Source organism: Ambystoma mexicanum, chromosome 1q, assembly GCF_040938575.1.
Source record: "Ambystoma mexicanum isolate Mex_15411 chromosome 1q, UKY_AmexF1_1, whole genome shotgun sequence".
Classification (NCBI taxonomy): domain Eukaryota; kingdom Metazoa; phylum Chordata; class Amphibia; order Caudata; family Ambystomatidae; genus Ambystoma; species Ambystoma mexicanum.
In genome coordinates, this window is record NC_090922.1 from 1,338,616,159 (window position 1) to 1,338,638,182 (window position 22,024).

Genomic DNA, 22,024 nt, shown 5'->3' on the forward strand with positions numbered 1-22,024 from the left:
CTTTCCCTGGCCACCTGAGTACGGGAACCCCAGGGACTAGGTTGTGAAACACCCTCTGGTTTTTCATATAACGAACCTTCGGCTAATGACAATGGATGCTCTTGGGAGCAGACTGGTCCTGTTTGCATATGAATTTCTTAAATCACACCACTGATAAGGCAGTGAGCTTCCATGTCAAGTCACATTTTTAAAATAAATGTGATACTTTATTGTTGAAAACGTGTACATTAAAATTCAGGGAGCAATGCAATTACCAGACGCGTTAACTGTCAAATTTGTTAAATCTACTCTCCACTGAGATGCTATCCTCAAGTCAAACTTGGCACTCAACATGTTATGGTCACTGCTAGAAGTTTCAAGCACAGAGCAGTGCTAAATGAAATCACATGAAAGAGCCAGGTAAGCAATTAAGAAGAGGACACCTCATTTTTCCACGTAAACTATGTAGGAATATCCCCCTTGACAAATACATTCATAATCAACAAGTTCCAAACCTTAAAACAGGAGCGCCAAGTTCTTCCATTTTTATCCGAGTTGGAACACTGATTAGGTATGCTGTCTATTTTATTTTTCATCCTGCAGTCTGAGTTGAAGTTAACATTGAAAACTACATGCTTAACACAGCCCAATTTTATATAGCTGGTCATAATTTCATTAAGATGCACCAGAAAGTCATGTAATTTGATTACCACAGGGTTGCAATACAAGTTGATTAATAATTTTGGTGAATCTGCAGGATTACCTTTCACATGGATACATTGTTATCCCTAATAAGCCATAGTATACATTCAAAATAATATTGAGCAAACCCCCTGGGATAGTGAAGGCTCCTGTTGAATTACTGTATAACCATCTAGTATTCCCTTTATGGTTGCCACATTAGCCCTGTGCTACGTTCTTTGCACTGGCTGCCGGTGAAACAAAGAATAGTTTTGAAATCTCTGACTTGTTCACCGGGCATACTACCAGGCTGGTGCCGATTTCTTGTGGGATAAGTGCACTTCTTATATTCCTAGCCACCCTCTTCAGTCAAGCAGTTACTGTCTGATCATTGCCCCCCGATTTCGTCTTCAAAGAGTGGCTGGTCGAGCCTTTTCAGTGGCTGCCAGTAAGTTATGTAATGGTCTCCCTTTAACTTTGAGGCTGACCACGAACCACCTGCACTTCCGTCACTTGTTAAAAACTCTGCTTTTTCATTAGTCCCCTAGATTGATGTTGTACTAGTGTGACTATCCTCGTGCCAAGATGCCTTTTGGTGTACATGTGCGTTACTATTCGGAGTAACATAACATAGTATCAGTGGCGACCTCAGCCATGTTTCTTGTAATAAGACAATGCTATGTGTATAAAGCTTTTTGGCCACCAGCGTTGTTTAAAAAGCTATTATAGACTCTTAAGTTCCGTGAAAGGATAGAAATCTCAATTTCGTCCTTCACTAGAGATCAATCCCCACTTCCCCCAATCCTTTGAATCTTGAGGATAGATTACTCTGGAGAAAGTGACCAGTCATCTTGGTACAAAGGGGTGTGGGAAGAGGCCTGTATGAGTTCGACATGAAGTATGACCTCCTGCTAAATTGATTTTACCCAATGTAGGTTTATTACAGTACACTTGCAGATTTTTTTAAATTGCTCCTCTTCTGAAAAAGACTCCTCATATGGCAAGAGGTTGTTTCCCATTTGGTTGGGTGATGTCCTGTTGAGCCCAAAGCATAGACCAAACTGTTAGATTTTATAGTGAGATGCACAATATCCGTTCTATCATCGAAAGGAAAATAAACTTGTTGCAAGTCCCCAGACTCTCCCGAGTTTGAGACTCGGGATTTGGTGAAGCAGTGCCAGCACATTTGTCCTGCTCAACGCAATCCGCTGGTCCTCTTCTAATAAAAACTCAAGCAAAAAGTGCTTGTTGCCTGGGTTATTTGTAGTCTGATTTAGAGCCTGGGTAGAAGCAGCCGCAATATACCCAATTGGACTTTGTTGATGAATTGTATTTATCAGGACCAAACTAGGTTGAATTAGTTCTCATATTAAGATCAACCGGTCGAAAGGCCTGGATCCTGGTGAAAACTCACTTTAGAGGATAGTGAGGGCTGACTGGCCTCGAACAACCAGGGAAGATTTACCTAATAGCGCCTTTCCACATATCAGTAGCTTGTGTTAGAGATGAACTATCCACCCTAACAGAGACCAGGTTTTGAAGGCGATCTGAAAGGGGTACAAGGATGTTTAGGGAGGCCTGGGCGCCGTCCACTGCATCCTCTTGCTACGTATCCACAACACCCACAGCTCCTTGTGCAGTGACGTTGGCGAAGCTCAGCCTGCAGAGCTTTAGTTGGCGCCTCCTCAGTTGCGTGGATGTTTCTAAAGAATTTTCTGGAATTACGAGTATTTGGTTTTGCTTTGTTACAATGTTTTGTTTTTTTGACCGCTTTTTCGGGCCTCTCAATAATTTGTGTGGGCTTTACAAATGATGTTGCTACATTCATCTGTAGATCTGGCTAAACGGCTTTGGCAGTGGTAACAGTGGAGTGAGAAGGTGGAGGAGCAGCCGTGGTGCTGATATCATTCATATCTACTTCTGCACGGGCATCCAAATTAGCAGACTATCTTTGATCTATTACTTCGAGCATTATTTTGATATCAGATAAGATCAACGTATGAGCTTTTAGTTCCATTCAAATGTTGTCATGTGCTGAGACAAAAGAGCTCAGCACCATGTTTAACGCTGAGATTAAGGGGGATGAGAGTTGTATGTTGGAATCCAATTCCTACAGCGTGTGGTGTAGAGAATTGGGGGGGGGGGAGATGAGCTCACTGAGGAGAGCAAATCTGAGTTATTCCCCACCCCCACGCTCAATCCAAAATGAGGGTGTTTCATCCTAGGTAACACTAGAGGGTCAAACTCTGTCACTCCCGACACCTTGTGAATCTATATATGACCCTGTCAAATGAAGCCCCGTGGACTGGTCTAATAGTCAATGTCAGTTTGTCCTATAACTTCCAATACGCTAGTGCCCGCTATGAAATTGCTCTTCCTGTGCTAAGGGTGGATCGACTAACAATGTTTATAACGGTGGCACCTTCCTATATCTAGACTTCACCATCTTGGTTTTCTTAGGCGCACCTGTTTGCAGTGATTCCACTTCCTCCAGCATTACTGTTGGACATTGGAGGAACACCTCGAAGAGGTCTGGGGCTTGGATATTTTCATGTGGGCACACGCCAGTAGCTTCACTCGCTGTTATATTATGTTCAGGCAAAGGCAGTAATGTCTCTAGGGGTATCGGCGGCGTCTCTGAAATCAGGAGGGGTTCATCACCTACTGATTTAGTCTTTAGATTATATATGTAAATTGTATGCTAATGCGCAAAGTATCACAAGAGTAAATCTTACTGTGTAAAGCCAACTAGTGGGAAAGTATAATGGTCTAATCTCCTTGCCTCTAATCTCCTTGCCTTTAACTGACACTAACTGTGCATTGGGTAATTACCAGTTCATCCGAGAGCTACTAGTACCTAAATGAATATCTACACTTAGCCAGCATAAGTGTTTTATGGGTAGGCATCGTACTGCGAATAGCAAATAAACAGAATGAGCTAGGCTGAAAGTGTCGCTATATAGGTAAACCCTGCAATCAATGATCACTCATTCATTGGGCGAACGAGGTTGAAATAAAGTGGTGCGTAAATGATGTGAGTATCGTGCAAGTTATGCCCAGTACAGTACACTCCTTGGCCATGTGAGATGGGTGTAAAACCACGTTTCACGTATCGCACACACCCATAGAAACTACTACCTCCGACTGTACAAGCATACACTCTTGTGGTTTACAGCTAGCCCGCTGCGCAGGGGGCGACGTGCCTCAAATTTTCCATAACCTCAAAAATTGGAGCTGGTACACAAGGGGGCGACCTGATATGTGTCAAATTGCAAAGCCCAGCTGGACATGGTGCTTTCCGCTGCACTCCCGTCTCACGACTCACTTAGGCTTCCCAACTCGGGGAAACAAGGACAGGACCTTGCTACGTCCACTCGCTACATCACACACAGGCACTCGTCAAGCTGCACCAAAACTAACATTGGCCACTCCCGACAAGCTGTCCCTCTCCACTGCTTCTGACTAGTCATCAATTGGATTATGGTCATTGACTACAGCTGATGAGGAAGATTCTTGCTTGTCGTGTGGGCAAAATGCATCCATTACTACTTCCTCTGGGGCTCTAGGATTGATGCTCGTCACGGCCCCTCTTACTATAAAGGCCTCCTTGCACCTTTAAATGCAAACTTGGCCTCAGAAGGTAGCCTCCATTTTGTTTGTTGTAGCCCTGTGGGTGGGGGAGAAGAGGCAGGTCTCTTCTAGACTGTGGAGGGTCTATCGGGACTGATCCTCCAGTTGTTCAGCACACGGACGGAGTAATCCCCATGGGCTATTGGCTATTCCCAATGTGCCTGCAGTGATCTTCTATGGCAGGGTTCTGCAACCTTTGTGTCTCTACATGTTTGGACTATCTTCTGCGCTAGACAGCATTGTCATTTGAGGGGATCATGGGAGTTGTAGAGCAAAACATCTGGAGAGCCTCTGGTTGCAGAGCCCTGCTCTATGGTGTCCAGCCTTGGTTGAATGTGTTTAAGCTTGTTAGACTGTGTGTTTTACAGTCTGGTCTACCAGCTTTTCCTGAACTAGTTTCAAGCTAATAGGGTGTTACTATGCTGGCTGATAATCTGTTGTGCCCACAGGTCAGTGGCATTCCTCCCCCCACCTATAGTTGTACTCCAGATCCTAGTCACTCCCCTGTTCTGACCAGTCCTCAGAGCTCAACTTGGTTCAGCATTTGAGTGCGTGCTGATGCTTTCCTCAGTAATCAGGACCCTGAGCACGAGCGAAAGGTTGTAAATGGGATAGGGCAGTAATCAATAAAATGGTATAAGGAAGACACTCTCAAATGAGTTGGAACTCTAGGGCTGGGTGGCTCAACCAGAAATCCTTTTAGCAGGCCACCATACCTCTTTATCAGAGTTGTCACCTCTGAAAATATGTATCCTCGTTACCAAAATGTGGGCACAACACAATAGGTCGGTAGGAGGACTTGCTAAATTGTTTTCTTTAAAAAAAAACGTTTTATTCTTTTCAGTAACTAACTACAACAGAGCAGAAGATAGTGGTTTAGAAAGCCAATCCCCCCCAAATTTCTCCCATAACATAGCATTATCTTGTTCCCCGTTGTCACCATCTATCCTCACTTTATATTCCGATATTATAGTACACACATGCCTAATGCTCTCCAAAATAGGTATTCACTCTCCACTATACAATAAACGCACACCAAGTCTCTTCTCTACCCGTCATTGTGCATGCGAGGTATCTTTATTTCAGATTAGGCCTTGTTGTCTCTGGCCTGTTGAATGAGATAATTTCAGATTAGGGCTTGTTGTCTCGGGCCTGTTGAATGAGATATTGTTTATAAGGGCCACAGATAGCTGGAGGCCTGGCACAGGGGTGAACTATTCTCTCATATTCCATTTTCATTTTGTTAAAAAATAGGATATTTTCTTTCCACTGCACTCCATTGCCACCCTTCATTTAGCCAGAAGCAGTAATAGCCCTGCCAGCTTCTGCACCCGCCCAGTAATCTGCATAGTGTATCCCAGTAGCGACACTCTTGGGTCAAGCACCACCATTTCCCCTATAAAATCAAACAGTGATTGAAAGACCTCATTCCAAACTAATGGAGGACATGCCCATGCAGCGTATAAAAAATCTGCCGGTGACCTGGCGCATTCATCTAGGTTATCGGTAAACAGCTTATGGAACTTTGCTTGGGTATAATAGATTTTTTATTTTATTTTTTTTAAACAATTTTTATTATTTTATAACAAACACGTCAACCATGGTAACTTTTTAGGACATACATAATCAATATCAAAACATCACATTATACATTGTCGTTTTTCGTCCTCGCCCCTCGCTCCCCACAAACTCGAGCCATCTCATCCTCATCATATACATGAGCATTTTCAGGAATCTCTGTGTTCGTTGACTCATCTGCGTCTTCTGTATCATGATTGACCTGGTGGGGGCTTGCCATTGAGGTCACCAGCTGCCTCCAGGCTATCAGGGGGCCCGCTTCCTCCTCCCCCCCTTGGTGACAGCTTCAAACCATATCACAGTTTCTGCTTCCGCCCATCTCAAGAGGTCCGCCCACCATATTTCCACTCTGGGTCTGTGGGCCGCTTTTCAACACATTGCGATTCTGCGTTTAGCAAAAATATAGGCCAGGTCCTTCATTTTACTGATATGCTTCAAATGACGTGGCCTGGGAAAATTCCCGAGCATGCAAGCCCAAGCAGATCCTACGTCCAGTACCACTCCCCCACCAGCCATTTTCATCTTTATTTCCTCCCAGAATCTGTGCAACTCAGGGCAGGCCCAGAACATGTGTAGTAGTCCTGCCTCCTCCTCCCCGCACCTGGGGCATTTTTGTACAGCCGAGCCTCCAAACCTAGCTATTCTACTGGGAGTCAGGTAAGCTCTATCAGTGACATACAACTGGATCTGCTGGAGTCTCGCATTCCGGGACACCTTTTTATGGTACCTTTGGGCTCTATCCCACTGTCCCTCTGTCATGGGTTCCCCCACCTCCTCCTCCCAGCCATGCCTCAATTGGAGCAGCTCCTTCCCCGCCTTCGCCCCCAGGAGCTCATATATCCTAGATATTTCGTGCCTGCCCTCCGAGACATCATACATCGTTTCTAGGGAGGCATTGGGTTCTTCTTCTAGTACAGTCTCAGGCCACCTCTCTCTCACCTTTTTCATGAGCCTGGTATAAGTAATAAATTGGCCTCTATGCACCCCTGTCTCATCCTTCAGCCTCTGGAATCCCAACGCCTCCCCTTCCTGCCATATGTCTCCAAGGGTGGCCAATCCCAATGGTTCCCAGTACCTACGGACTGCTTTAAACAATTGGGAGTCGTCCCCACATAGCACCGCCAGCGGGGCCTGCTGGGAAAGCGGATCTGGGTCCCCCACCGTTCTCCATGTCCTGCGCCATACTTCCCAGCCCAGCTTCAGTAATCTCCCCATCCTCGCTATTTTAGCTTTGTGCAGCCATACTGTCTCCCTCAAAAAGTAAGGAGCTGATTCACCTTGCAAAAGCCTAGCTTCTGCCGAGTCTTCTGCAGACAACCACCTAGCTACATACAACAACTGTCCTGCCAGGTAATACAGCTCAAAATTCGGTAGGTTTATGCCCCCCTTATCACATGTGTCCTGTAGTTTCCACAGGGCCACCCTATTTCTGGAGTTGCCCCATATGAAGCCCCTGCACATGCCATGAAGTTTCACAAAAAAGCGTTTGGGGATTAAGTACGGGACATTCACAAAAAAGTGCAAGAGTCTGGGCAAGACCACCATTTTGAGCATAGACAAGGGCCTGTAGGATCCGCATTCCGCGTCCGGTTTGCCTGGTTTCAGGAGCGGAATGATCACTGCCTCGCGGAGGGACGCCGGCAGTTCCCCCCGCGCATATGCTTCATTAAACATGGCCAGCAGCAGCTGGAGTCGGTCCTGCTTGTACGTTTTATAAAACTCGCTGGGTAACCCATCCGCCCCAGGCGCTTTACATGTGGGCAGGTGTTGGATCACCGCCTCCAGTTCGTCCACGGTGATGGGGCGTCTAGGTCCGCTCGTTCTAGGTCATCCAAGGTAGGCAGCCCTATGTCCTCTATTGTATCTAGTATATCTTGATTCATGTCCTCTCCTGTATCCTCGTATAATCGTCTGTAATACTTGAGGAACACCTCATTTACCCCTTCCTGGGTATTATGGATTTGACCCTCTGCATCCCTGACCTCACGGATCACCGGGCGGGGGGTCTCATTCTTGTATAACCAAGCCAATAACCTACCCGGCTTATCCCCCCCAGCATGCAGCCTCTCTGTGTATTTCTTATAGTTCAGTTTGCATAATCTGTCCCAAAGTTCACTGCAAGCTAACTGTAAGTCCTTTATTTTAACCCTGTTCGCACGGGTGGTCCCCTCATTTTGTATCAGGTCCTCTAGCTCTCTTTCTGTCTCTTGCAGTTCCTGCTCAATACCCCCTTGGAGCCCTTTGGATTTAGATATTGCTCCTCCCCGCACCACCACCTTGAATGCCTCCCATACTGTCCCCACCGAATTTACACTGCCCGTGTTAATTTCAAAGTATTCCTAGATGGCCTCCCTCAGATCCTCTCGAAAGCCCACATCCTGTAGAGCCTCAGTCCTGAGCCTCCACGTCGGGATCCGTGCTCTGGGGGGTTGATGTCGCCACTCTATGACCAAAGGTGAATGGTCGGAGAGTACCCAGGCCTTGTATTCCGCCCCACCATTTCTCCCACTATCTCGGCAGATGCGAACACGTAATCTAGCCTTGTGTGCAGATCGTGTGGCACTGCATAGTGTGAGTATTGCCTATCCATTGGGTGTAGCCTTCCCCACACATCCTCTAGGCCATCAGCAGTGTCCTCAGCACTTTAGCTGCTGGTGCCGGCTTTTCTGATTTGTCATCTGACCTATCTATCCTGGGGCTCAGAGTGCAATTAAAATCCCCTCCCCACACCATCGCGCCACCTGCCAGGGGGCTAATTTTACTATATAAAGACCTAATATATAACGCTGTATCATGGTTAGGGGCATACAAATTTATGATATTCACTTCTCTGTTCTCCAGGAGTCCCGCCACCACCACCATTCTGCCTTCTGGGTCTGTTGTTGAGCTAAGCAGCTGAAATGGTGCATGCGGTGCCACCCATGTAATCACCCCTCTTGCATATGCCGAATATGTGGCCCCTATGACAGTACCCCTCCATTTCCTCCTAATCACCTCCAACTTCTCCTTGGTGAGGTGGGTTTCTTGTAGCAGAGCTATGTCAATCCGCATCCTCTTTAGGTACATCATCACCTTGTTACATTTTAGATCGCTATTAAGGCCCCGCATATTCCAGGTCACAATTTGAGATTGCCCAATGCCATTGATTTGTTCGTCATTTCCCTGTAGGCTCATACACAAACTAAAACTCCCCAAAACTATATACACCACAAACTTCCCCTCCTCCCCCCCACACCCAACAACACCCTCCCCAACCGTTGCCCAGCTCCATCCCTGGATCTCGGGCACCCCCACATCTAGCCCTGCCTAGCAAGTCTATACTCTTGGCTCAGCAGGATAAAGTCACCCTAATGGCTACTTAACTACCAATTCTCGGGGGTAGGTTGCTACTATCCCATTGCTCCTACTACCCATACTATCACGCATGATGTTAATGCTATTCAGCTCCAGCATGCAGTTGATACTCTATATTCCAGTCCAGCCAGAGCACAAGGTCCAAGGGCTACAAAAATTCACTCAAATCTCCCGTGTTCCCGAAACAAGTCCACCTTCCCACTTATCCCCTTAATCTCTATGGCACCGACTCCTCACTTGTCACGCTCGAGGCGATCTCAGTCAGCCTCCTGTTCCGGGCAGCCCTGCAGGTCCAGCCACGACGCCGCCGCCGCCTCCTCCGGAGTGTTGAAAAAAAGCACCTTGCTCTTATGCAGCACCTTTAGCCTCGCATATATCTGATGCCCGCAGCACGTAGACTCCTCTTGACGGCCACGTAACTATACCTTTGCCTCTGCACCAGCATTGTATAATCCGGGTACGCCGTGATATTGGTGGATGCTCTCTCAATTGTCCCGCCCTTACGGAAATATTCCAGGATCTTCTCCCTGTCTTTGTAATTCAGGATCCTTGCGATTATTGGCCTTGGTGGAGCTCCAGGTCGTGGCTTCCTCATCAAGGCCTGATGGGCCCACTTAACAGTAAACCCCTGTGAGAGTTTTTCTGCTCCTATTCCCTGGAGGATCATGTTCTCTACATAGTCTGTGAGGTCATGGCCTTCCTCCCCCTCGGGCAGGCCGACCACACGTATGTTGTTCCTCCTCGCTCTTCCCTCCTCCTCCTCCACTCGATTTTCAAGGTTGGCGACCTGCTGTTTTAGCACATGAACCTCCTTTGCATTGCTCGTGCTGACCTCTGTGTTGAGGTTCACTGCGCTTTCCAGGCCACTTGTTCTCTCCGCCAACGCGCAGACATCTTGACGCAGCAGGGTAACTTCGATTCCCACAGCGTCAGTTTTATTCTCCAGGGCCGTCCGCAACTCTGCCATTGCTGTGCCCCATTTGGTGCTCAAATCCGTTATGGCCGCCAGGGCCTGACGGTTATCTCCTTCTACGGCACCATCAGCGGAGGCCGCGCCCATGCTTTGCGCCACTGGCGTGGGGGTCCGCTGCCTTTTCGCAAAGACCTCCATTGTGGATTGTTTGGATTTGGCTCTCAGTCCTTTCACAGACATCTCGCGATTCCCTATCGTATCTGATCCCCACACTGCAATGCTGTTGTGTCGTGCTCAGGTCCCTCAAAAGCTAGGGCGCTAGTTGCAGCGGGTTGCGTTGTGCTATGGAGTGCGGCAATGTATTCCAATGGGCTGTCTTCTCCCATGTATTCCTGCTGCACACAATCATCCATGCGCCATCAACGTACTTTGAGGTGCCACACAGAACTCAACAGCTGCTCACCTCCTTTGCAATGGCCTTTTGCCAGACCGGGGTATGTCCTGATAATAGTGTGTTACACACTCGCATGTTTCAGCTATGTCAGCAGCCGGGCGCGGCTGCAAATGTCTTTACTTCAATCCGTGGCCGTCGCCCGATACAGTGACTGCATCAGGGGGCCGGCAGTTTTGTTTCGCTGCCGCGTCCTGCTAGATCCCTTTGTTCTCTGGGGGCGTCGCCATTTTGGTGTTTCCATCAGCGGCCGCTCCCCAGGATACAATGTGTCCGTTCGGCAGTTCTCCAGTCTCCCGTGAGCCGCTCACACGCTCACGTTCTTCCCGGCACCTTCCCACACGCTTGGAATACATGCGTTGGTTGAACGGATCAGGATGTCGGATCACGGAGCACACGGGGCTCACAGCCTATTCCAAGGCTGTCCAAGCCACGCCCCTCGGTATAATAGAGTTGATGATTGTATTTAAAATGAATTACCTTAAACCTAATATTAATGGCAATCTTCCTCGTCTGCACACAGCAATATCTCCACATTTCATCAGACATTGTGCCTCCCAGAGAGATCTCCCAGAGTCATCTGGATGATTCTGCCCACGCAGTCTAATTACCTGTGCTTTAAGGGTGTCCCTTAGCCTGAAGTACAGAAATAGCTCCAAAGGTGTAATGACGCCCTTGCTCCACAGCCTTTTCACTGTCAGGAACTGCCCATCCGGAAAATGGTTACGAAAATATGTAACACTCAACCTTTGCATGCAGCATACATATCCAGGCTCACTAGTTGGAGGCACACCCCCCGGAAATGTGAGTGACCGGGAACTTGGCAGAGTAAAGGATCTCACCCCGCCCCCTCCTTTCAGTGCGAACCTACGATCTGCATGATAGCTCCACCATATTCGTTACTTTAGATAACCTGCAAGGGGCTGTTAATATTACCGCCCTCAATAAAAATGTTGCTGCAAGCGCCCTTTCCATTTCCACATGTCACCTTTCTGCCCCTTCCCTCAAACCAGTATGTTAGAAATTCCGCTTGAACCGCCTTGTAATACACCTCGAAATCCGGCACTGCGAAATCCCCTTTAGCTAATGGCACCACCAGTTTCTTCCATGAGATACATGCCTGTTTGCCCGACAGATAAACCATGAAAACATCAGACTGCACTTCACAAACACAAAAATATATCTTCGATACTGCTATTGGTACATTTAAAAAGGCATAGAGAAATCTAGGGAGCAGGACCATTTTACCAGTGATATTCTTCCGTATAAATTAAGTGGGAGGTTCATCCACCTCCTCAGTACCGGTCGGGTGTGTTCTAATACCTTCTCATAATTTCGCTGGTACAAAATCTCTGGGGAGCGGGCAATAACTAACCCCAGATACTGGATATGACTCGTATATCACTGAAACCCAAACCCATCAAGGAACTGCCCAGTATAATCTGTGAGTGGGAAATGCACTCATTTTCAGACCAGAGAAGTCCCCATATTCCAACACATCCTTCATAATCGTCCCTAAATTAACTAATGTATATCGCCATATCGCCTGCATATAGGGAGAACACTGCCCTATGTCTATACAATTGTATCCCTCTGTGCATATGCTTATCTGGCTCTATCGCCAAAGCAAACAGCAGGGGCGACAGCGGACACCCCTGCCTTGTGCCTCTCTCCAACGGAATGACCAATGTCAACTGGCCATTTTCCCTAATTCTTGCACCGGGCAACGTGTACAACAATGAGATTGAAGAGAGAAACTCCTCCCTCGTCTCCATTCTTCACAACACCATAAACAGATAGGCCGTGCTACTGAATCAAATGCTTTTTCGGCATCCATCAGCGCCGCTACTGTGGAATCCTTCTGCCGGATAGCTGACAACCCAAATATTTGCCTCAAGCCATAGGACGTGGACCGTCCAGGAATGAATATGGACTGGTTGGACTTCGCACATTTATGCATCAGGGGTGCGAATTGCATCGCTAATAATTTAGCATACATTTTGATATCCAAGTGAATAATAAGTGAATTTGGTCGATATGAAGTGCACTCTTCAGCCCCCTTATTGAGTTTCAACAGTACAGTGACCACTGCATCCCTCATGGAGCCTGGCAGTCAACCATCCTGCAGAGCCTGTCGATAAACTTTTAGGAGGGTTGGCACCAGTTTTCCTGCAAAGCACTGAGGCCATCTGGTCCCGGACCTTTCCCGGACAACAGTGATTCAATCGCCCAAAGTATTTCCTATTCTATAATGGGTTGCCATAGCCATTCCCTCTCCTTTGCACTACACCAGTACAGCGCCACCTGATAAGGAAACCATCTATCTCAGATCGTGAAACCTGAGTCTATGCAGAGAAAAGGCGTGTATAGAATACACAAAATCAATGGAGGATATCCCCATTGTTGCGTAGTGAATACGCCAATGTCGCATGCGTGGGCGGGATCGAGGCTCGCGCATGCGCAGTTGATAATAAAGACGGTCCGCTGGCAGTTGCCGCCGGGGACCCGAGCAAGTCACACATCTCTGTCGTGGCTCATTGTGCGAGTATGTGAGCGCACGTGTGAATGACGGCTGGGGCCCCTGGCACACCCCTGCCAACACAACATTGGCGACGAGGACGACTCCGGAGCAATTCTCCACTCCAACGGCATTGGAGGGAAAATCGTCGCTCCATGTCGGCACGGACCCATGCGCACAGCCGGCCGCTATTTTGCTTCACACGCAGATCGCAGTGGTTGCAGCCCGCGAGGGTGCTCGTGCGCCAGCTGCATTTCGTCTTTCTTTTGGAGATCAAGTTGTGGAACTTACACAGCCTGTGCGGCCACAGGACTGTGGCATTGAGGAAAAGTGAACCAGTCGAGAAGGTGTGTTGGAGAAGGATACTGTGTCGCAAGTAGGCTCACCTGGCCAGACCACCTCGACACCCACGAAGGACTACATTCCCCTGTGAGTACCACTCATCACAATGGGTGAGGAGGGAGAGCAAGAGGGTGCCATGGCCCCGGTCCCACGCAGGATGCACAGTACTTTGGCCCCCATACCCGAATTCGACACCAAGGGCCCTCCATCCAAATTAGGACCGAAATGGCTCCTGTGGGTCAAAAAATTAGAAATGTTCTTCAGGGCCTCGGGGGAAACGGAGGATGAGGCGAAGATATCCATCGTGGTATACTCGGCAGGGACGGAGGTCCGCAGGATATATGACTCGCTCACTATCCCAATAGTCACATATGACGCAGTAAAACAAGCGCTCAGAGACCATTTCCTTCCCATGGCAAACGTAGACTTTGACAGGTTTGTCATGAGCGCCGAAAAGCAACTGGAAGAAGAGTCGCTAGACCAGTTTTGTGCGAGGCTGCGGCACCTAGCAAGCTCCTGCTGGTGGGCGAATGAAGATGAAATGATTCGTAACCAGCTGCTGCAAGGGTGCAGTTCCGGGAAGCTGAGGAGACAAGTCCTGAGAGAACCTGGGCTGACGCTGCAGCAGATTCTGGACACGGGGAGAGCCTACGAACTTGCTGAGGCCAGGGGGGCAAAGATGGACGCAGCCACGCACTCAAGAAAGGAGGAAGAGGCATTTGCGATCAGACGTTCTGGTCCAGGGAAAGCGAGGTGGACACCGAGGAGTGGGGAAGGCTCCACGACGCCAAGCACTGCTCCGTCGTGCTCCTACTGCGGGTATGACCTGCCGCACGTGGGTGAGTGCCCAGCTAAATCAAGGGTATGTGGCCGTTGCGGCACACCAGGACACTACGCGAGGGTGTGCCGGGCAGCGACACCAGTAGCGGCCTCGAGGGGGCCAGAGAGAGCTGGCAGGAGCAATGCTCGGAGAGTGAGGGGTGTATCGGCTGTCGAACAGGGTATGCAAGACCTCAACATCGCAGAAGAGGAAGAAGAGGACATTTTCTTCATCTCCAGCATTGCCAAGGGCCCTGGCGAAAGTCGACAACCAAAATGTACAGTACTCATTGGAGAAGTCCCTACTCCGGTCCTCATAGGCACCGGGGCATCTGTCTGTGTGTTAGCTACCGAACAATACAATGCACTCCCAGGCCTGCCAAGTTTGACTGAGTCCACAGCAAGGATATATGCATTTGGAGGAGATGCACCCCTTCCCATCCAAGGAGTGTTCGTGGCTCCAGTATCTCATGGACAGAACAGAATTAAAGCACGGTTCTTCATCACCAGCGTAAGCCCACATTCCCTTTTAAGTTGTGCTGCGTCAGAAGCGCTGAACATTGTGCACTTCACGTTAGCGGTATATCAAGCCGATCTGGAACGCCTGCTGCAACGCTTTGAGATGATCTTCGACGGCATAGGGAAACTAAAGGCCGACCCCATACGTTTGCACATCGATGGATCAGTGAGACCGACAGCGCTCAAGCGGCGCCGCATCCCATTCCATCTGCGGGCTCAGGTAGAAAAAGAGCTGCAGTCACTGGTTGGCTTAGATATTATCGAAAGAGTGGAAGGACCTACCCTGTGGGTCTCCCCAATTGTAGTGGCCCCAAAGCCCAAACAGCCGGGCGCTGTACGCATATGTGTGGATATGAGGCTACCCAATGTAGCCATCAAGAGAGAACGCCACCTTACGCCCACCCTAGACGACATTGTTGGTGAACTTCAGGGAGCGAAGATCTTCTCGAAACTGGACTTGAGATCTGGTTATCACCAGCTAGAGCTCCACCCCGAGTCGAGGTATATTACCACTTTTACAACTCACGAGGGGCTATACCAGTACAAAAGGCTCCGTTTCGGGGTCTCGTCCGCAGCAGAGGTCTTCCAAAATGCCATCATGGGGGCCCTGTCAGGACTCAAGGGAGTCATAAACATGTCGGACGACATTCTGGTCTTTGCACGCTCAGAGGCAGAACATTTAAAGCGCCTGGAAAACGCCCTCGAGAGACTTCACAGCCTCGGTCTGACTCTGCACAAAGAAAAGTGCGAATTCCTGAAGGACAGGCTGGAATTTTTTGGATTCATATTCCACGCTGGGGGCATCTCCCCAGATCCCGAAAAGGTGAAAGACATTCGAGAGGCAGCACCGCCAACGTCCCCAGCAGAAATCGGAAGCTTCCTGGGTATGGTCAGCTATTGCGGACAATTCATTCGTGACCTAGCCTCCTTGTCAGAACCCCTGAGGGCTCTGACCAGAAACGACGTTGCGTGGACCTGGACCGGAAATGACCAGAGGGCGTTCACAGCCATCAAGAATGCCCTGTTCGGCAAGAGACCATGGACTATTTCAACCCGGACCGCGAGTCGGAGATCGTGGTCGATGCCAGCCCGGTGGGGCTGGGTGCAGTCCTCATGCAGGCAGACCATCAGGGGACCATGCGACCGATCGCCTACGCGAGCAAGGCGCTCACTGAGACAGAGAGGAGATATTTTCAGATTGAACGTGAAGCCTTGGCCATATTGTGGGGGTGCAAACACTTCCGGATCTACATCCTAGGGAAGCCAGTTGTCGTGGTGACAGATCACAAACCTCTCATCCCGATTCTGTCAGGTACATCGTCCAAACTTCCCCCTCGCATAGAAAGATGGATGCTCTCGCTCATGGAATATGGGGTCAGGCTACTCTACCGCCCAGGGACACACAATCCAGCAGACTATTTGTCCCGCCATCCGGGTACCGGGTGACCCAGAGACTCGCAGGAAGTGGCTGACTGCATAGAGGCTATACACCTGGTGGTGGAGTCGGCACTGCCTGTTGCCCTAGCGCGCCACGAGATCGCAGACGAATCCAACACTGACGAGGCATTCATCATAATAAAAGAAGCCGTAGCCAGTGGGGAGTGGCGGGAAGTCCTCCAGAACAACTCCCGGAGGAATGTAGGAGCGCAGAAGGACCTACAAGCACTCTGGAAGGCATGCTATGAGCTGTCGGTTGCAGATGACGGTCTCCTGCTGAGAGGCCACCAGATCGTGATACCCAGAACAGTGGTGAACAAGGTCCTGCAGCTCGCCCACAAAGGCCACCAGGGGATGGCTAAGACGAAAGCACGGCTCAGGTTGAAGGTCTGGTTTCCTGATCTGGAAAGAAGGGTTGAAGAATTCGTGAGGGCCTGCATTCCCTGCCAGGCAGCAAGTCCCGAGGAGAGGGGGCCACCTATTCAGGCAATGGAACGAAGTGACCGCCCATGGGGGACGGTGCACTCCGATTTCAGATCCACGGGCAGAGGAACACACTTCCTGGTGGTGACAGACCAGTGGTCGTGATATCCAGATGTGGAGCTGGTCGAATCCACGGCCAGTGACCACACCATTTTAGCCATGGAGAAGATGTTCGCCACCCATGGTTTTCCCCTGGAGATATGCTCGGACAACGGAGCACCGTTCAAAGGACAGCAATTTGCTCGCTGCTGTGAGGAAAGGGGGATAAAACATTGCAAAGTCACCCCCCTTTGGCCAAGAGCGAACGGAGAAGTCGAACGCTTCATGCGAACGCTCACCAAAGTGTTCCGCATATCGATGAACGGGGGGGAAGAGCTCCGACGCAACCTATTTGACTTTCTCCGAGAATACCGCACAACGCCGCACCAGTCCACGGGAGTCGCTCCTGCGGAGGCCCTCTTCAGCCGGGTACCAAGAGGACTGTTACCTGAAGTGGAAGGGCGACATCCGCGGGAGATCGACAACAACCACGTGCGAACGGGGAGGGCCGCTCAGAACGAGAGAGAGACAATACGGCGAGGATTACCAGAGAAAGAGATTGCGGTGGGAGACATCGTGCTGGTGCGGAATCGGAGACCTGATGGAAAGCTGTCACTGCCCTATGAAACACAACCTCTGGGAGTGACGCACGTCAAGGGGTCTATGGTCACGGCCGCCAATACACGAGGGACAGTCCCCCAGAACGTGTCATTCTTCAAGCAAATAGGGTCGGCGAACACGGAAGAAATCGTCACGCAAGGCCCAGATCCGGATGCAGAAGTGCCACAAGGAAACGATGGACCGCCAGAGACTCCTGGGGCACCAGAGACGCCCAATGTTGAGGCACACAGGTACCCGAGCCGGGCGGGGCGCAAGCCGCTGCAGAAGTTCCAAGACTTTATCATGGACCCTGCCTCGTAACCAGTGACACACTGTCAGTTGCAGTTTGAATAGAACACTGTTAATTCTAATGTTTGATAATGTTTGTTGTTCAAGGGAAAAGGAAGGGATGTTGCGTAGTGAATACGCCAATGTACGCATGCGCGGGCGGGATCGAGGCTCGCGCATGCGCAGTTGATAATAAAGACGTCCGCTGGCAGTTGCCGCCGGGGACCCGAGCAAGTCACACGTTTCCTGCGTGGCTCATTGTGCGAGTGTTTGAGCGCACGTGTGAATGACGGCTCGGGCCCCTGGCACACCCATGCCAACACAACACCCATCAGCAAACTTCAATCCCTCCCTGCGCATTTTTGATCTAGCTTTTGCGGCTCGCGCAAGTAATCTGCCGGGGCGCTGACCTTCCCAATAATGCCGAACAGCAGCCTTTTCCCCCTATACAATTCACTTCCCTCTGTGCCGCAGTTTTAAATTTGGCCAACTCCTCCCTAATCTCCTTCTGTATATTGGGATCCGAAATACACCCCACAGGAGCCTGCAAGCTTTGGATGCGTACTTCACTCTCTGTTAGTTCCCTCCGAATCTCTCAGTATCCCTGATTCCCTCGAGATGCACTCCCATTTTACCACACATTTAAAAGGTTTTCTTCACCGTTGAATAAGAAGATACAAAATCCATATTTTACCAAAAGAATGTGTCAATCACCTGTGTTATCTAACTGCGGAACACCTCGTCAGTCATACCTTCACCTTTGGTATCTCTAAAGCCAACACCACTGATGCGTGATCCGATGATGTGCGTGCTAAAATAGTGACCTCAGTTACCCATCCTGCCACCCTATTTGAGATCAGACAGTATTCCAATCTAGATGCGGATTGGTGTACAATGGAAGTAAACGTGTAGCCCTTCTCCCCCTCATGCGTAGCCCTCCATATGTCAATTACCCCCCATATCCAACATCGATCCTTCAGTGTATGGGTTGATTTTAAATGTGGTCTATGGGTCCCCCAGTTCTATCCTCATCTGGATCCAGCAATGCATTGAAGTCCCCAGCCCATATATTCATTCCATAGGGGCCTTTGTCAAATTGCTGTGCTACCCGCTTCATTGTATCCACTGTATCTTGGTTAGGGCCATAATAATTAACCAAGGTAATTGCCTGACCATACAAGGCCCCCATCACCCGCAGCACCTGCCCTTCCTGGCGCCCGACTACCTCTGTCAATTGGAAACCCACCGAGCTATGTATCAATATACAGACCACTCTGGAGTACAAAGAATATGAGGAGAAATAACGATGACAGCCCCACCCTTGCCCAAATCGTGCCTCACTCGATGGGGTTAGGTCCATCTGCTGGAGAAATGCGATGTCAATCAGATGCCATTTTAATACACAGCAACACTTTGCAGGACTTGGAGGGGCAGTTCAAACTCCTAACGTTCCGTGTCATACTTTGGAGTGCTTTACCCCTAGTCAGTTACGCCACGCTCATTAACGTTACAGTATTTTCACATACACCTAATTTCCCAGCGCATCTTCAATATAGGACAATGGAAATCCCAAAAATCGATCAAGGGTGATCCCCTGAACCACCACCCGCTCCCAAAAACAAATCAACCCCCCGCCCCACCTCCCTCCCTCAATGGCAACCCCGAACATGCCAGTTATCCCCTCCCCACCCTGGTCCGATAACTCTCATATGCTTTACACAAGAGCTGCTTCTGTGCCCACCCAACCCAGCCCTTCAACAACAATAATCTATATCCCTCCCTCGCAATCACCAACACATCATCATATGACCAACAGCCAACATCAGCTCATAACCATATTTCATCATGCAGAGTTCCCCCCTGACCCACCGCCTCCCCATGTTCATGTTTTTCCCTGCATCGAGGGGCTCTCAGCAACGACTCAAGGAAGGTGTTGGCTTTATCCAGGGTTTGGAAAAACAGTACTCGCGCCTCATGCTCCACTCTGAGTGTAGCCGGAAAGAGCATGGCATACTTCATGCTCCTCTCTCTCTATCATTTCTTAACATCGATGTACGTCCGCCTGGACCTTATCTGAAAAAATCTGGAAAAAGCTGTATCGAGTTCCCTTTATATGTTAATGTTTCTTTCTCTTTGCCTTTTCATTGAGCGAGGTCTCTGTCTCGATAGTTCAACATGCGGCCTATAATCGGTCGTGCCGGCGCCCCAGGTATCGGAGTTCTCCCACCAGGTATTGGATGCACCCTTTCCACAATGAAGACTGCAGAGAAGTCCTCACCTCAGAGTGCTTCACGTAGGATGGACTCAACCAGAGGCTTCATAATCCGCTAGTCCACGGACTCCGGGGCACTCGCTATCCTCTGGTTGTTGCGTCTGGAGAACGACTCCAGATCCTCCTGCTTTGCAGCCAATTCCTTAAGAGCCTTCTTAATCTGAGCAAGGACACGTGTAGCTGTCGAGGTCACATCCTCCCCAGTCGAAACCCGGCCTTCAACCTCATCTAGCCTCTCCCCATGCTTCTCCAAGCGTTCCACTTTACATGTCAGGGTGTCAATCTTCCCATCTAATGATTGTATACCAGCGTGGAGCTGGGTAAACATGGCCTTAATGTCACCAAATACCTCATTGAGGTCCAGAGACGAGGGCTTAAAGCTTCCAATGAAAGATTCCTCCATCGCTTTGTTGTGTTTAGTTTGTCTGGGAGTCTCAAGTTGCAATTTTGACTGTTGCTTATCCTCTATGCGATTTAGACATACTGCTGCGATGGCGATCTCGATTCTAAGCAGCTCGCTCCACTCTCAGAGTAAGTTGTTGCACTATTGCCAAAATATCCACACTGTCAATTGTTGCCTTACCCCTAGGACTCGGGCGACCTAAATAGATGACTGTTCAACTCCACCAGCGCCCAACTCCATCCATGGGGGTATGGTCAGGCGGCACCCACCCAGCATGGGCTAGCACACCAGATGACTATGATTCTGTGATACAGTTTCTTTGCGCCGTTCAGGGTCTCCCCACATTCCCCACGCTGGAGGGGACTCCGCTGTTCTCCACTCTCGCCCCTAGACACCAATGAATGTGCAGATGGTGTCCCCCCCCCCAACCTCCTCTCCTTCTTCAAGCCCAGCCAATGCGTAGACGTCTCTCCTCCACCTCTACTGCCTGGCTCACTATATATCCACGCTTACAAATGCTACTGTACTGCCCCCCCGCAACCCACTCCTATCCGGCAATCCCTCCATCCTAAGGGGCTCTACCTACTTAGCAGGGGTACCTAATCCACCCAGGTTGCACAGTATGTATGCAGTATCTGGGTGTTCTGGAGTTTTTCCACTCCAGTTGGCCTGTGTTAAGGATTTCAATCAGGCAATACACCCAGGTCTCAGGCTAGCATGCAAAGCTTTGTGTGCAGCAACCTGTGCCGACTTCTCAATCAAGGCCCGCTTTCACCACGTTGATCCGGCACCACTCACATTTCATCGCAAGCCTTTAAACTTGCCAGGGACGTGCCCACTCTGCTTACCCAGCCAAAGGGCTTCAAGCTTCTGCACTGATGCTATGGGGATACCAGGATGTTATCTAGATTGATTTCTCTAACTTGGATTACGCAGGGCGTGGGCCATACCCTTTTCCTTTCTCTAACTTTCACTGTTCCTCTGCGATCTAACACGTGAACACCTGCTCTTCCCTCCTGAATACCCCAGTTTCACCAGGGGAACTCCAGAGAGCAAACAGACTGTGGCACGTGTTAGGGGAGGAAGGGAGGGAGAGAGGAAGGAAAGGAGTAGCTGAATCAGATCCCACAAATCCACAACCAATGGGATAGATTCACATGAACTAGGTGCTACCCATGAAAACCCAAATGAAAAGAAAATGGTAGTTCCCTTCTAGCAAGACCATAATCCTTCAGCAAAGGTGTAAATCTAAACCGCATTTGAAAACATGCTACAGATGCTTAAAATATTCCATTTACCTGCTGAAAGAGCAGCAAAGATAAGGGGAACATGCAAGGGATAGGATAGGTCATGGAAATAGGTTTATAGGGATGTGTTGCCCCGAGTTGCTGGTAGTTGTCCGTTTTGATTGTTTTAATGCTGAAAGTTGAAGTAAAAAAGGGAAGTATAAATATTGCCTGAAGTGCCCTGCCGTAAATTCTTTATATCTAATACTGGCTCATGGAAGGTGTTGAGCTTGGTGGAAAATAATTGGTTAAGTCAGTACATTTTGCACAACCTTTTATCTTGCCTGCATAATATTTGTATAATATAGTCACTTAATTGGTCCATAATATTTCTTTTTAAAAGAAAATATGGTTATGGTTTCTTACAACATAAGAATAAAACATTATGTTTGCACATTGCAATCAAACAAACCATGATATGGTCACAATGAA

At 49.2% G+C, this 22,024-nt stretch overlaps 1 protein-coding gene across 1 annotated transcript in view; it reads left to right on the forward strand.

The window, feature by feature from the left end:
- LOC138562115 (thioredoxin domain-containing protein 12-like) overlaps positions 1–22,024 on the forward strand; it is a 632,036-nt gene that overhangs the window by 451,327 nt on the left and 158,685 nt on the right. The window lies entirely within an intron of this gene.